The 15,612-nt window shown below is 41.9% G+C and overlaps 1 long non-coding RNA gene across 1 annotated transcript in view; it reads left to right on the top strand.

Moving 5' to 3' along the window:
* LOC148148917 (uncharacterized) overlaps window positions 1–12,752 on the top strand; it is a 30,959-nt gene extending 18,207 nt beyond the window's left edge. Inside the window, exons 4-5 of the long non-coding RNA XR_015758358.1 lie at window positions 5,937–6,050; window positions 12,333–12,752. This is a non-coding gene — a long non-coding RNA (uncharacterized LOC148148917). The remainder of the gene's footprint in view (window positions 1–5,936; window positions 6,051–12,332) is intronic.
* Window positions 12,753–15,612: the final 2,860 nt, after the last annotated feature.

Consider the following 15,612-nt stretch of genomic DNA (forward strand, 5'->3'; position numbering starts at 1 on the left):
GAACTGAAAGAGGTGGTGTGCTGGCAGGTTTTGCATCTTTTAGAGTTGCAGAGGAATGTGCTGGGGGTTGGGGGACTTGGTGGGGAGAGTGGCGCAAACCAAGGATTGGTGAAGGGAACGGTCCTTGTGGAAGGCAGAGAGGGGTGGGGAGAGGAATATGTTCTTGGTGGTGGGGTCTAGTTGGAGTTAGTGAAAGTGTTTAAGGATGATGCATTGGTTGCAGAGAGTGGTGGAGTGGTAGGCGAGGACAAGGGGGATCCTGTTTTCATTGCGTTTGGTGTGGTGGAGGGGGGTTTAAGAGCAGTGGAACAGGGAATGGAGGAGGTGTGGTGGAGGGCTGTCTGGATGACGGAGTAGTGGGGGAAGCACTTGTTCAAAATAGATGGACATCTGGGATGCTTGGGAGTGGAATCTTCTCATTTGAGCATGTGAGACAGAGACGGAGGAATTGGGAAAACGGGATGGAGTACTTGCAGGGAGAAAATGAGGACTGCAGATGCTAAAGATCAGAGTCAAAAAGTGGAAAAACTGGAAAAGCACAGCCAGTCAGGCAGCATTCGAGGAGCAGGAGACTCAATGTTTCGAGCATAGGAACATTCCTGATGAAGAGCCTGATGAAGGGTTTATGCCCGAAACGTTGACTCTTCTGCTCCTCGGATGCTGCCTCGCTGGCTATGCTTTTCCAGCACTACACTGGAGTTCTTGCAGGATACTGCAGGTGTAGTCCAGGTAGTTATGGGAGTTTGGGTTTATAGTAAACATCCTTGTGTAGACTGTCACAGGAATGGAAATGAAGAGGTCAAGAAGGGGAGAGAGGTGCCCGAGATGGACCAAGTGAATTTGAGGGCAGGATGGAAGTTGTGGGCGAAGTCGATGAACTACTGCAGTTCAGCCCGGATGCAGGATGCTGCACCGACAGTCATCGATGTAATGGCGGCCAAGAGTTGGAGCACAGTGCCTGTGTAGGTACTGAAGAGGGACTGTTCAATGTAGCCAACAAAGAGGCAGGCGTAGCGGCTGCCCAACTAAATGCCCAAGGTCAACCCCTGGATTTGGAAGAAATGGGAAGAATTGAAAGAAAAATTATTAATGGTGAAGACTAGTTCAGCGAGGTGGGGGAGGGTATTGGTGGAGGAGGACTGAATGGGTCTGTTGGAGAGGAAGAAGCTGAGGGCCTGAAGGCCATCCTTGTAGGGTATGGACATGTATAAGGATTGCACGTCCACAGTGAAGATAAAGTGCTGGGGTCCGGGGAACTGGAAGTTACTGAAGAGGTGTAGGATGTAGTTAGTGTCGCAGATGTAGGTGGGAAGTGTCAGACACTAATCCGTGACACACCCAGGCTGAACTGGAGACTTCACCCACAGCTTCCACCGCACCCTTAAATTCACTTGGTCTATCTCGGACACCTCCCTCCCTTTCTTGACCTCTTTGTTTCCATCTCCAGCGTCAGTCTACTGATGGACGTTTACTGTAAACCACAGAATCTCATAACTACCTGGACTACACCTCCTCCCACCCAGACAACTGTTCCATACAGTTCTTCCCTCAAACACACTGAGCACCCAATCACATAAACAATGCATTAGTGCAAAAGAGGAAAAGGGTACTGTCATCCCGTTCCCAGCTCAGTAGAAGCAAAACGCTCAGAGACGCAGTATAGTTTTACCTCCTTCATCTTTATTCCGGGCCCTGGAGGGAGAGAGAACAATCGCCCATGTGCACAGAGACCTGAGATCTCGGTCTTCTCTTGAACAGCAAGTTCTTAATGAATTATATAATCATCCAGTGCAGCATTCGGATAAGGCAACATTCATATTGATTGAGTAACCATTACAATCAGCAAGTGTCAATAGTAGAGATTAAGCCATCTGGTGTTATATCTTAACTAGCTTCACATAATGAATGCTTTTCACCTTGTTAACCGACTTTGCATAATGAATACCTTTTCACCTTATTAACTTGCTTTACATAATGAATGCTTTTTCACCTCGTTAACCCACTACCCTTGCCTCCAGCACCTCATTGTTTACTGCAAGTTCTTATCTGGTCAAAGTCATGCTAGCTGAGCCTTTTGTCAAGCAACCCTAAACTTAACTCTTTCCGTACCTTATGCACCTTTTGATTCCCTCCTTTTATCATGTCATGATAATCACCTAGGTGGCACTACCTGCTTTCATAAGACTCTGACAGCCAGTATTTAAGTAAGTTATTGACACACTGCATTCAATGATTATAACAACAAAAATTACTAGTCTGTTACAATAAATAGAGTTTGAAAAATCCTTCCACGTGGAAAAAATTCACCAATGAAGTTCTTAAATCCACAGTCCTTAGTGACCTGTCCACCCTCTCCAAGTCAAGTGGAAATGAGCCCTCCGCCCCCTCCCCCCAGTTCTCCAAAATCTCCTTCAGTAAAGTCCAAACTGAAAACAAAATCTAGCCTGTCCTTGCACACCACTCCGTGGAGAAATCCAAATTCTTGGGTAAGGACAGTTAAATACTTAACAGAGCTGAAGAGACTTCCATCCTTGTAGAGATGCGCCAGATGAAGAATACATCTGAGCGTGCAGCGCCGCAGCTGCAGCAGCAGGCTAGGTGAACACAGCATTCTTTGCTGCTTCTGCTATTAAATGTAACAAAGCCAACTGGCTGTTGTGATGTTACTTTGATCAGTGAACCATCATATCCCTTACATGATCGAAAGACAAGGTAAAGCTCACATGGTTTAATGTCCATAGAAAGGCCACTGACAAAAAGCATCCCGACCTTCTCTTTGCCATTGATAGCTTCTTCACTTTTCAAGCTCATGACTGGGAAGCTAATTGAATCTGTTGGATCAGGTTGTGGAGGGGCAGGCCATGGTCCGAAGGCATGCTTTACCTGTGAATGGAGAAACTCTAGAGAAGATGTTAGCTGCTGAAAGTATCTTTGCATTTCCTCTCTCATTCCTTCATTACCAAGGTGGATATCAGTATGGAGACAGTCACACATTTAACTACACTAAATTGTGTCTGATTATTTTAACATTCTTTGAATTTTTGAAGTCCATCACTATTTATGACATTATCAAGATTAGATTAGATTAGATTAGATTAGATTAGATTAGATTACAGTGTGGAAACAGGCCCTTCGGCCCAACAAGTCCACACCGACCCGCCAAAGCGCAACCCACCCAGACCCACTCCCCCACATTTATCCCTTCACCAAACACTACAGGCAATTTAGCATGGCCAATTCACCTGACCTGCACATTTTTGCATTGTGGGAGGAAATCGGAGCACCCGGAGGAAACCCACGCAGACACGGGGAGAATGTGCAAACTCCACACAGAGAGTCGCCTGAGGCGGGAATTGAACCCGGGTCTCAGGCGCTGTGAGGCTGCAGTGCTAACCACTGTGCCACCATGCCGCCCACCTCACAATCCATAAACTTCTAAACTGTACTGCCTAAACAATTCAGTCAATTATAAACAACAACGATCCTAAAATCAAACCCTCGTGGGACGCCATTCAGGTTATTCAAAAATTATTTTTCTTTAACAAATTGAGACTTGGTAATGTGAAAGCTGTCAGGAAAGGTATTTCAAAAGTCTGGAACAGCAAGAAAACAACAAAATGTCTCCTGTGCTTTAGCAACTGAAGAGGCAGTTTCAGTTCAGATTTAAATCTCAAATATTTGTGGGAAACAAATGCTGAATATTTTAAAATATTGTTCTCCAAATGAAACTTCCCAAATAAAACAGTTGGAATTACAATGGCAACTTTGGCAGAGATCAACATTCTTTGAATTTGCAATATGAAGGCGGCCAATGAAGTCTTAACAATAATTAACAGAACTGAAACAGCTCAGCCTCAAGTTCTAATATTCTCCAAAATCTTAAGACATCAAACTCAAAATTTACTCTTCTTTTTGTGAACACTCTGCATTAAAAGCACACAGCAAAGATATTTTAATACAATACTCTCATCTGGTTAAAGCATTACCACTGACCCAACTGTTTTTTAAACACACATTGTAGAACTTCAAACACATCAGGGGCTCAAGGCTCGTAGTCAATTTGTTTTAAGGTTACAAGTTTGATCATTTTAAAAAGGACCTTTACAGTTTCAATGTAAAAACAAAATCTGTTCCATTACATTACCCACAAAACACACTGAATTGAGATCCCAATTCAAACAAGACAAACCAGACCACATGGTGCTACACATGGTGCTTCCCCCAGAACAAAGGCTCACAGAGCCTCAAATTTCACCATCAGGGGAACTTTAACCCCTTTCTCACTTTACTTCTCAAGGGGGCTCGAACCCCAATCAAACACAGAGGACTCGAATCTCAATTAAACACAGAGGACTCAAATCTCAATTAAACACAGAGGACTCAAATCCCACGATAGTGCAGAGGACTCGAACCTCAATAAAATCCAGGGGACTTGAACCCCGATACAGCGTGGAGGACTTAAACCTCAATAAAACCCAGGGGACTCAAACCACAATACAGCGCAGAGGACTTGAATCTCAAATTAACCCACCCAGGGACTCGAACCCCAATACAATGCGGAAGACTCAAACCTCAATTTAACCCACCCAGAAACTCGAACCTCAATTTAATCCAGGGGACTCGAACCCCAATACAGCACAAAGGACCCAAACCTCAATTAAACCCAGGGGACTTGAACCCCAATACAGCACAGAGGACTTGAAACTCTGTCAGCGCGCTTGCAAAACTGTGTCTCTCGAATGAACCAATTACCATTTAGATGTCCCCCTCGAGGAGTACATAGAATAGAGTGCAATCAAGGGAGGGGACTGTTTCCGGTACACAGGAATATTGAGAGGGACCAAGGTTTAAAATCTTACCTTGTGGGCCCATCTGTCTTGAGACATGGATGCTCCAGGCGATCGCTGACACTATCCGATAGTAGGTATTCGTTTGGATCCCGCTGACTACGCCAATATTGTCATCCTGTTCCTGTCTCAGTTGAAGCAAAATACTCAGAGACATGGTATGGTTTTACCTCCTTCATCTTTACTCCGGGCGCTGGAGGGAAAGAGAACGATCACCCATGAGCACAGAGACATGAGTTCTTGGTCTTCTCTCGACCAGCAGATTCTTAGTGAATGATATAGTCACTTACAGGGAGCAGCATCCGGATAAGGCAACATTCATACTGATTGGGTGACTGTTACAATCAGCAAGTGTCAATAGTAGAGATTGAGCCATCTGGTGTTATACAATGAATGTTCTGAACCTTAACTGACTTCACATAATGAATGCTTTTCACCTTGTTTAACTGATTTTACATAACGAATGCTTTTTCACCTTGTTAACTTGCTTTACCTAATGAATGCTTTTTTACCTCATTAACCCACTACCCTTGCCTCCAGCACCTCATTGTTTACTGCAAGTTCTTATCTGGTCAAAGTCTTGCTAGCTGAGCCTTTTATCAAGCAACCCTAAATTTAACTCTTTCCCTACCTGCTCATACCTAATACACTTTCTCAGTACAAGAGAATGATCAGCTAGCACACAGACATTTAACCCAAACTGAATAAGGACAAAGCTTCAGAGTTCCAGATCTACATCTAAATACATGGGTTAATCAATACATTATGCAATTGTGTCTAATTCAGGTCATCCAATTTGATGCAAAATTGGTCAAATCCTACGAAAGAAACAGACAACACATCCAAGTTGTATATGCTTAACCATCTGTCATATAAGGTGATGACTCTGATATTGAAAGTATCATATCAGACAACAACCATACATCAATAATGATTGATATATATTCATCCATCATGACAGATCACTCACTGCAGAATGAAGCCAGAAGCTGAGTTATTGTTGCTGAACAAGAATTAGATCCACTTGTGTTGTATGTCCATAAAATATTGATATTAATAATGTATCCATGTGTGTATTTATCATAACAGGTTTTCTATTCTTCAATGGGAAAAAGGGCGATGTTGTATTGTTGTACAGATTTCAGAAAAGACTGTATCACGACATGTGATGCTCTGGCACAACAGGACTCCATCCTACTCTCGGTTAGTCAGTCAATAGTCAGACAACCAGAAAGTTATCCAGCTAGTCATCCAGTTAACTATCTGTATACTGTGATAATAATACAAGTAAGCAAAGAACCCAGATCATACATATAAATCTGAGTTCTCATATTAGTGTATGCAGATGGTTAATAAACTTCCAGATATCTGTCTCAATAAGAAACTGAGTACTTGTGGCATATGTTGTGTAGGCTAACATATAGAAAACAATATAATCTCAGTCACTGGTCAAATAGGAACCAAGAGACATAGATTTTCTTCGTGCAGAGAGTTTATTGACTTAGCAGTCCAACTGTTCTCTCCCCCACTTCCAGCTGTCCCCCTCAATACATGTGTTGATATCAATTAATAACCATCAACTGTTACCCTCTAACCTAATTACTTATTATATTAACAAAAGATAGAAATATATTTTCTACAGTTTGAATCGAATCATAGAACAGGCTCAAGGGGCTGACTGGCCTTCTCCTGATCTAACATTGTGTGTTTGCATGATTTTCTATATTTGTTTTAGATTTTAAATGCAGTATATTGATTTCTGTTTTATTGTAAGAGTCACATTTGGGAAAGACAATTAAGAGTCATAAAGTCATAGAGATGTACAGCATAGAAACAGACCCTTCAGTCCAACCCATCCATGCCGACCAGATATCCCAACCCAATCTAGTCCCATCTGCCAGCACCCAGCCCATATCTCTCCAAACCCTTCCTATTCATATACCCATCCAAATGCCTCTTAAATGTTGCAATTGTACCAGCCTCCACCACATCTTCTGGCAGCTCATTCCATACACGTACCACCCTCTGCGTGAAAAAGTTGCCCCATAGGTCTCTTTTATATCTTTCCCCTCTCACCCTAAACCTATGCCCTCTAGTTCTGGACTCCTCGACCCCAAGGAAAAGACTTTGCCTATTTATCCTATCCATGCCCCTCATGATTTTGTAAACCTCTATAAGGTCACCCCTCAGCCTCCGACACTCCAGAGAAAACAGCCCCAACTTTCCCTGTAGCTCAGATCCTGCAACCCTGGCAACATCCTTGTAAATCGTTTCTGAACCCTTTCAAGTTTCAAAACATCTCAAGCAACCATCAAATACATTTTCTGCATTTTAACAATTTTTTATTACAAGTTTCCGTCACTTACAGTCTTTCTGATTTCTGTAACAATGTTTGGCATTCTATCAGAACGAAAGCTATTCTCAGCTGAATTGCCTAGGTATCTCTAAACACTGGACTCGTTTAAAATAATTTAAAGCTTTCATAGTGGGAAATGTTTCCTTCTATATATTCCATGCAATTTTTCAATCTTATTTTAAACTGGTTTGGATTGCTGACTCATCCCCTGATATGCAGTATAGGGATATGAAGGTAGATGGTGGGCACCCTCTACTGGCATCTTTCATAATGTTCTCATCTAAGTGTACTAACACAGTGGCTCCTGAAATTATTCATTCATTTGCTAATATGGGGCAGGGGGTATAAAAAAACCCAGGGAGTAGCTACAACTCTGTGGTGTAAAATTATGTCCCAATACATGTGTGAATCATAATGTAACACATGTATTGGGCCAAGCAGTGGAATGTGGTGAAACGGTTAAAAATTATGTCCCAATACATGTGTGAATCTAACCGGAATGGAGGTGTTGCTTAGTCCCGTGTGAATCTTATTACACACCTCCCCGTGTGAATCTTCTTATCTGTATGTAACCAGAATGGAATGTGTTTTTTAGCCTTGCTCTGCTGTTCACATGAATGTTTATATCTGGAAAAGAGTATATCAGCTGGAAAAGTCTCCAGTTCGGTGAGTCTGCTCCGGGGTTACGTTTAACCGCCGAGCGTGGGTTGTTGGCAACCGCTCTACGAGAACTGACGGCTCCCAGTTCCGGTAACATGTAGAGTGAGTATAAGCCAGACCCGTTGTATGAAACCTGGTTGTGGCGACGCTGCGGGGAATAAAATACCCATATTCTAGCAGACTCGCCTCTTGGTCGTTTGTTCTGTGTCAGACTACTCTCCTACGAACCTGACCTTGAGAATTTTTTAAAACAAACTCCCACCTCACCTTAAAGAAACACATCAAGATGAATGGAAACCTTTGGAAACTATTAACATTTTGTGTTTTTACTACAAAAATAATAGAGTTATGTGCATTTGTTATTTTTATTAAGTATCATAAACAAATCATTAATTCATACCAAATGTATAGTCATGCTCATGTTATAAATATTAATGCTACAAGGAAACTTGTTTATTTATCCCAATTTGTGACTTAAAATCAACCTGTGTGCATTCATACAGAGTACCTTTAGTTCTGCCAGATTTCCTTCCTGTTATCAATGTGATATAATTCACTTATGCCAACATGGCTAATTTTAATGAAATCTGTCTTCTATTTGGGTTTCATCATGAGGCTAGAAAGTCTCATGAAACTTCGACAGTAACAGTTCTACATTAACTGAAAATTCTTTCACCTGTTGATCCACAACTGGCTATCCCTTAAATACAGTCATAAAGACGTACAGCACGGAAACAGACACTGTGGGCCAACCTGTCCATGCTGACCAGATCTCCTACCAAAATCTAGTCCCATTTTCTAGCATTTGCCCCATATCCCTCCAAACCCTTCCTATTCATATACCTATCCAGATGCCTTTCAAATGCTGCAATTGTACCAACCTCCACCACTTCCTCTGGCAGCTCATTCCATACATGCACCACTGCCTGCGCGAAAACATTGCCCCTGAGGTCCCTTTTATATCTTTCCCCTCTCACCCTGAACCTATGCCCTCTAGCTCTTGACTCACCCACCCCAGAGAAAAGACTTGGTCTATTTCTCCTATCCATACCCATTATTTTATTAACCTCTAAATCGCAACCCCCACCAACTGACGCTCCAGAGCAAACAGCCCCAGCCTATTCAGCCTCTCCCTATAGTTCAAATCATCTAATCCTGGCAACATTCTTGCAAATCTTTTCTGAACCCTTTCAAGTTTCACAACGTCCTTCCAAAAGGAAGGAGACCAGAATTGCACACAATATTCCAAAAGTGGCCTAACCAATGTCCTGTACAGCCGCAACATGACCTCCCAACTCCTATACTCAATACTCTGACCAATAAAGGAAAGCATACCAAATGCCTTCTTCATTATCCTATTTACCTGCAACTCTACTTTCAAGCAACAATGAACCTGCACCCCAAGGTCTCTTTGTTCAGCAACACTTCCTCAGATCTTACCATTAAATGTATGAGTCCTGCTATGGTTTCCTTTTCCAAAATGCAGCACTTCACATTTATCTAAACTAAACTCCATCTGCCATTCCTCAGCCCATTGGCCCATTTGATCAAGATCCCGTTGTATTCTGAGGTAACCTTCTTCGTCGTCCACTACACCTCCAATTTTGGTGTAATCTGCAAACTTACTAACTATGTCTCCTATGTTCACATACAAATCATTTATATAAATGGCAAAAAGTAGTGGACCCAGTACTGATCCTTGTGGCACTCCACTGGTCACAGGCCTTCAGTCTGAAAAGCAACCCTCCACCACCACACTCTATCTTCTACCTTCGAGCCACTGCTGAATGCAAATGGCTAGTTCTCCCTGTATTCCATGAGATCTAACCTCGCTAACGAGTCTCCCCTAGAGAACCTTGTCAAATGCCTTACTGAAGTCAATATAGATCGCGTCTACCACTCTGCCCTCATCAATCCTCCTTGTTACTTCTTCAAAAACCTCAATCACGTTCGTGATAATGATTTCCCAGGCACAAAGCCATGCTGACATTCCCTGATCAATCCTTGCCTTTCCTAATACATGGACATCCTGTCCCTCAGGATTCCCTCCAACAACTTGCCCACCACCGACGTCAGGCTCACCAATCTGTTGTTCCCTGGCTTTTCCTTACCACCTTTCTTAAATATTGGTACCATGTTAGCTAACCTCCAATCCTCTCGCACCTCACCTATGACTATTGATGATACAAGTATCTCAGCAAGGGGCCCAGCATCCCTAGCTTCCCACAGAGTTCTAAGGTACACCTGATCGGTCCTGGGGATTTAACCACTTTTATGCATTTCAAGACATCCAGCACCTCCTCCTCTGCAATATGGACATTCTTCAAGATGTCACCATCTATTTCCCTGCATCCTATATCTTGCATGTCCTTTTCCACAGTAAACACTGATGCAAAATACTCGTTTAGTATCTCCCCCATTTCCTGTGGACCTACACAAAGGCCGCCTTGCTGATCTTTGAGGGGCCCTATTCTCGCCCTAGTTACCCTTTTGTCCTCAATGTATTTGTAAAAAAACCTTTGGATTCTCCTTAACTCTATTTGCCAAAGGTATCTCATGTCCCCTTTTTGTCCTCCTGATTCCCCTCATAAGTATATTCCTACTGCCTTTATACTCTTCTAAGGATTCTCTCGATCTCTCCTATCTATGCTTCCTTTTTTTTTTCTTAACCAAAACCTCAATTTCTCTAGTCATCCAACATTCCCTACACGTATAAGCCTTTCCTTTCACCCTAACATGAATATACCATTTCTGGACTCTTGTTATTTTCCAGCCATCCCTTTACCTGCAAACATTTACCCCAATCAGCTTTTGAAAGTTCTTGCTAATACTATCAAAATTTGCCTTCCTCCAATTTAGAACTTCAACTTTTAGATCTGGTCTATCCTTTTCCATCACTATTTTAAAACTAATAGAATTATGGTCACGGGCCCCAAAGTGCTCCCTCACTGAGGCCTCAGTTACTTGCCCTATTTACCAAGAGTAGGTAATGTTTTGCACCTTCTCTAGTAGGTACATCCACATATTGAATCAGAAAATGTTCTTGTACATGCTTAACAAATTTCTCTCCGTCTAAACCCTTAACATTATGGCAGTCCCACTCTATGTTTGTAAAGTTAAAACCCCCTACTATAACTACCCTATTATTCTTACAGATAAATGAGATCTGACAAATTTGTTTCTCAATTTCCTGCTGACTAGTAGGGGGTCTATATTACAAGCCCAATAAGGTGATCATTCATTTCCTATTTCTCAGTTCCACCCAAATAACTTCCCTAGATGTAGTCCTAGGAATATCCTTCCAAAGTACAGCTGAAATACTATCCCTTATCAAAAATGTCACTTCCCCTTCTCTCTTGCCTCCCTTTCTATCCTTCCTATTCCATTTGTATCCTGAAACATTAAGCTGCCAATCATGTCCATCCCTGAGCCATGTTTCTGTAATTGTTACGATATCTCAGTCCCATGTTCCGAACCATGCCCTGACTTCATCTGCCTTCCTGGTTAGGCCTCTTGCAGTTTAATTTATCAGACCTAGCTTGTTCTCTGTTTTGTCCCTGCCTGCCCTATCTGTTTGATTCACTCCTTTTCCCAGCTGTACTAGTCTCAGATTGATCTCTTTCCTCACAGTCTCCCTGGGATCCCCCACCTCCACCTCTGCCATCTTACTAGTTTAAATCTAATGACTGTGACATGTTCTTGACCAGTTGTTTCTTGATTAATTAGATTGAGGTCAAAATACACATTTATGTTTAAAAATGTGAATTCTTAATTATGAAATGTGTAATTTGACACCTTTTGTGTTGAAGAGTTGCTTGTAGCATACCTTTAAATTCAAGTTATCATTTATATAAATATCTTCTTGCCTAAAGGCAAGTTCTAGGTCACCAATTTCCCTTTGGCTTTTCTTCTAATGTAGTCTCAGGAAACTCTTTATGTGAATAGTTATTTGAATTCCTGTTGTCCTATGATTGTGTCTTACTTCAGCACATCATTGCTTTTAAGATAAAGCATTATTTTTTAATAACAAAAAGGATTGATAAGGGCAAAGAGGTAGACGTGATCTATATGGACTTCAGCAAGACATTCGACAAAGTTCCCCATGGGAGACTGGTTAGCAAGGTTAGATCTCATGGAATACATAGAGAACTAGCCATTTGGGTACAGAACTGGCTCAAAGGTAGAAGGTGGTGGTAGAGGGTTGTTTTTCAGACTGGAGGTCAGTGATCAGTGGAGTGCCACAAGAATCGGTGCTGGGTCCACTACTTTTCGTCATTTATGTAAATGATTTGGATTTGAGCAATAGAGGTATAGTTGGTATGTTTGCAGTTGACACCAAAATTAGAAGTGTAGTGGTCAGCGAAGAAGATTACCTTAAATTACAATGGGATCTCTGTAAATATTTACTGTTTTTTGGCTTTTGCAGCCATAACTGTGTTGTTTTAAAAACGGTTTTCCTCGCCCACCAGGAAATTCACTTTGATTGTGGAGCTCCGATGCTGCATTTCAACTCTCTTCAAAATCGAAGTAGCATTGCATGACTGGAAATGCTGTCTTTCAGGTGGGATAGTAAACTAAGGCTCCATCCACTTGTTTCGACTGGATGTGAAAGATCCCAGGGCACTACCGGGAAGAAAAGCAGGATTGTTATCGTTGGAGTCCTTATCAACATTTATTCCTCAATCAACATGATAAAAACAAACTGTTTGACTCTTATCCCAATGCTGTTTCTGGAGTTTTCTGTGCTAGAGTTGGCATCTGTGCTTCCTACAATCACAATAGTTTTGAACAGCCATATTTCAAGAGTACTGACCTGACCAAAGAGCACAGATGCTGATTTACAGTGTAATGCACATTGAAGAATTCATATAAATAACGTTTAAAACATGCAACAATGATTTTCTTTGATTCACACGAGGTGTGGCTATCACTGACAAAGCCACCATTTACTACCTATCCCCAATTGCTCTTGAATTGATTGGCCATTTCAGAAGACAGCATTTCTCTCTCCACGCTGGAGGCTCCTGCCTCCATTCCTGATGAAGTGCTTTTGCCCGAAACATCGATTTTCCTGCTCCTCGGATGCTGCTTGACTGCTGTGCTTTTCCAGCACCACTCTGATCTAAACTCTGGTTTCCAGCATCTGCAGTCCTCACTTTTGCCCATTTCAAAAGACAGTTGAGGGTCAACTATATGTCTAGATTAGAGTGGTGCTGGAAAAGCACAGCAATTCAGGCAGCATCCGAGGAGCAGTAAAATCGACGTTTTGGGCAAAAGCCCTTTACTGCTCCTCGGATGCTGCCTGAACTGCTGTGCTTTTCCAGCACCACTCTAATCTAGACTCTGGTTTCCAGCATCTGCAGTCCTTGTTTTTACCCAGGGGCAGCAGAAATTAGGTGAAAGTGAATGCCTTTCACATGAAGGCCACATTTGACCAAGTATGGCATCAAGGAGCCCTTGCAAAACTGGAGACAATTGGAATCATATCTGGCACAAAGGGGGATAGCTGTGGTACTTGAAAATTAATCATCTCAGTCCAAGGAGATCACTGCAAGAGTACTTCAGGGTAGTTTCCTTGCCCAACCATCTTCAACAGCTGAATGACTGTTATAAGGTCAGAATTGGGAATGTCAATGATTGCATAATGCTTAGCACCATTCATGACTTCTCAGATACTGAAGCACTTTGTGTCCATATGCAGCAAGACCTGGACAACATTTAGGCTTGGCAAGTAACATTCAAACCACACAAATGCCAAGTAATGACCAACTCCAATAAGACAGAATCTAACCACCAGACCTTTATATTCAATAGCATTACTGAATTCCCCACTAGCAACATACTGGATATCACCACTGACCAGAAACTGAACTGTTCTCGCCACATAATTGTGTGGCTACAAAAGCAGGCCAGAAGTTAGAAATTCTAGTGATTAAATCATCTCGTCACCCCAGTGCATGTCAAACATCTAGAAGGCACAAGGCAGGAGACTGAGTGAATGGTATCCATGTGTCTCAAGAAGCTCAATGCCATCCAGGACAAAACAGCGTACTTAACTGGCACTCCATTCATCACCTTCAATATTCATTCCCTTCAACACTGATGGGAACATCATCACCTCCAAGCCACTCACCATCCTGACTTAGAACCATATCATTAAACCTACAATGTCACTCAGTCACAAACCTGAAATACTCTTTTAAATAGCATTACGGGTGTCCCTACATACCAGAAATGCATTGAGAAGGTGGTTCATCAGGGCAATTTGGGTGTAGGCATTAAATGTTCATCTTGCCAGTGAGACCCATATTCTATTATAAAATAAAGAAAGAAAGAAACTCTACCAGTTGCCACAGTGAAATTTGAACATGTGTCTCCAATGGTTTGGATGATGGAAATGAACATACTGGCGTCAAGTCTGGGAATGACACAAAAATGGATGGGAAGTTAAGTGGCTAGGATGACACAAAGAGTCTAAAAAAGGATTTGTGAAGGTTAAGTGAGCTAGCAAAAACTTAACAGATGAAATTATAATATGGGGAAATCTGAGGTTATGCACTTTCACAGGAAGAATCAAACACTAAGTATTATTTAAATGGGAAAAGACTGCAGACAGCCACAGCACATAGGCATTTGCGGTTATTATGCATAAATCACAAAAAAAAAACAGCATCCAAGTTTAGCTGGTAATCGGGAAGGCAAGTGGAATGTTGGGCCTGTACTCATTGGGAGTTTAAAAGAGTGAGAGGTGAGTATACTGAAACATGAGGTCTTGGGGGCCTTGATAGAGTAGATGAGGAAAGGTTGTTTCCCTCTTTGGGATAGTTTAGGACCAGAGGGCATACTCTTAGGGTAAGGAATCAACCATTTAAGACAAGAAATAAGGAGGAATTTCTTCTCTCAGGCTAGTGCGGATTATTTACCACAGAGCGCTGTCAAGGCTAGATCATTAAGTATACTAAAAATTGAGATGGGAACATTGGAACAAAAGGAGGAACTTGTTACACCACTCAATGTGATCATGGCTGATCTGTGGCCTAACTCATACACCTTTCTTTGCCCCATATCTCTTGATACCTTTTCTTAACAAAAATATATCTATCTCAGATTTAAAATCAACAATTAATCCTGCATCCATTGTCATTTATGGAAGAGAGTTTAAAATATCTACCTTCCTTTGTGTGCCAAGTGCTTCCTAACATCTCTCCTGAATGATCTGGCTCTAATTCTCAGACTATGCGCCCTAGGTCTCGAATTCCCAACCAATGGAGATAGTTTATATTTATCTACTCTACCTTTTCCTGTTAATATCTTGAAGACTTCATTCAGATCATCCCTTAACCTTCTAAATTCTGTAGAAACGGGCCTAATCTCTCCTTTATAACAACTCCTGAAATCTAGCTATCAGATTTTTAATCAGGAGGGGAATCAAGGATAATGTGGAAAAGGTAGGAAAGTGGAGTCAAGGATTATCAGACCAACAACAATCTTATTAAATAGCAGAACAGACTTGATGGACTGAATGTGCTACTTCTGCTCCTATACCTTACGGTCTTATGACCAGTTAAATGAAGAGTTTTCTGCAAGGTTTGTGAAGGCTTGTACCTCAGGATGAGGTTTAGGGTGTAGGTTTGCTCGCTGAGCTGTAGGTTTGATATCCAGACGTTTCATTACCTGGCTAGGTAACATCATCAGTGGCGACCTCCAGGTGAAGCGAAGCTGTTGTCTCCTGCTTTCTATTTATATCTT

Source organism: Chiloscyllium plagiosum, unplaced genomic scaffold, assembly GCF_037043375.1.
Source record: "Chiloscyllium plagiosum isolate Xiang-an unplaced genomic scaffold, Cpla_swu_hap1 HiC_scaffold_10, whole genome shotgun sequence".
Classification (NCBI taxonomy): Eukaryota; Metazoa; Chordata; class Chondrichthyes; order Orectolobiformes; family Hemiscylliidae; genus Chiloscyllium; species Chiloscyllium plagiosum.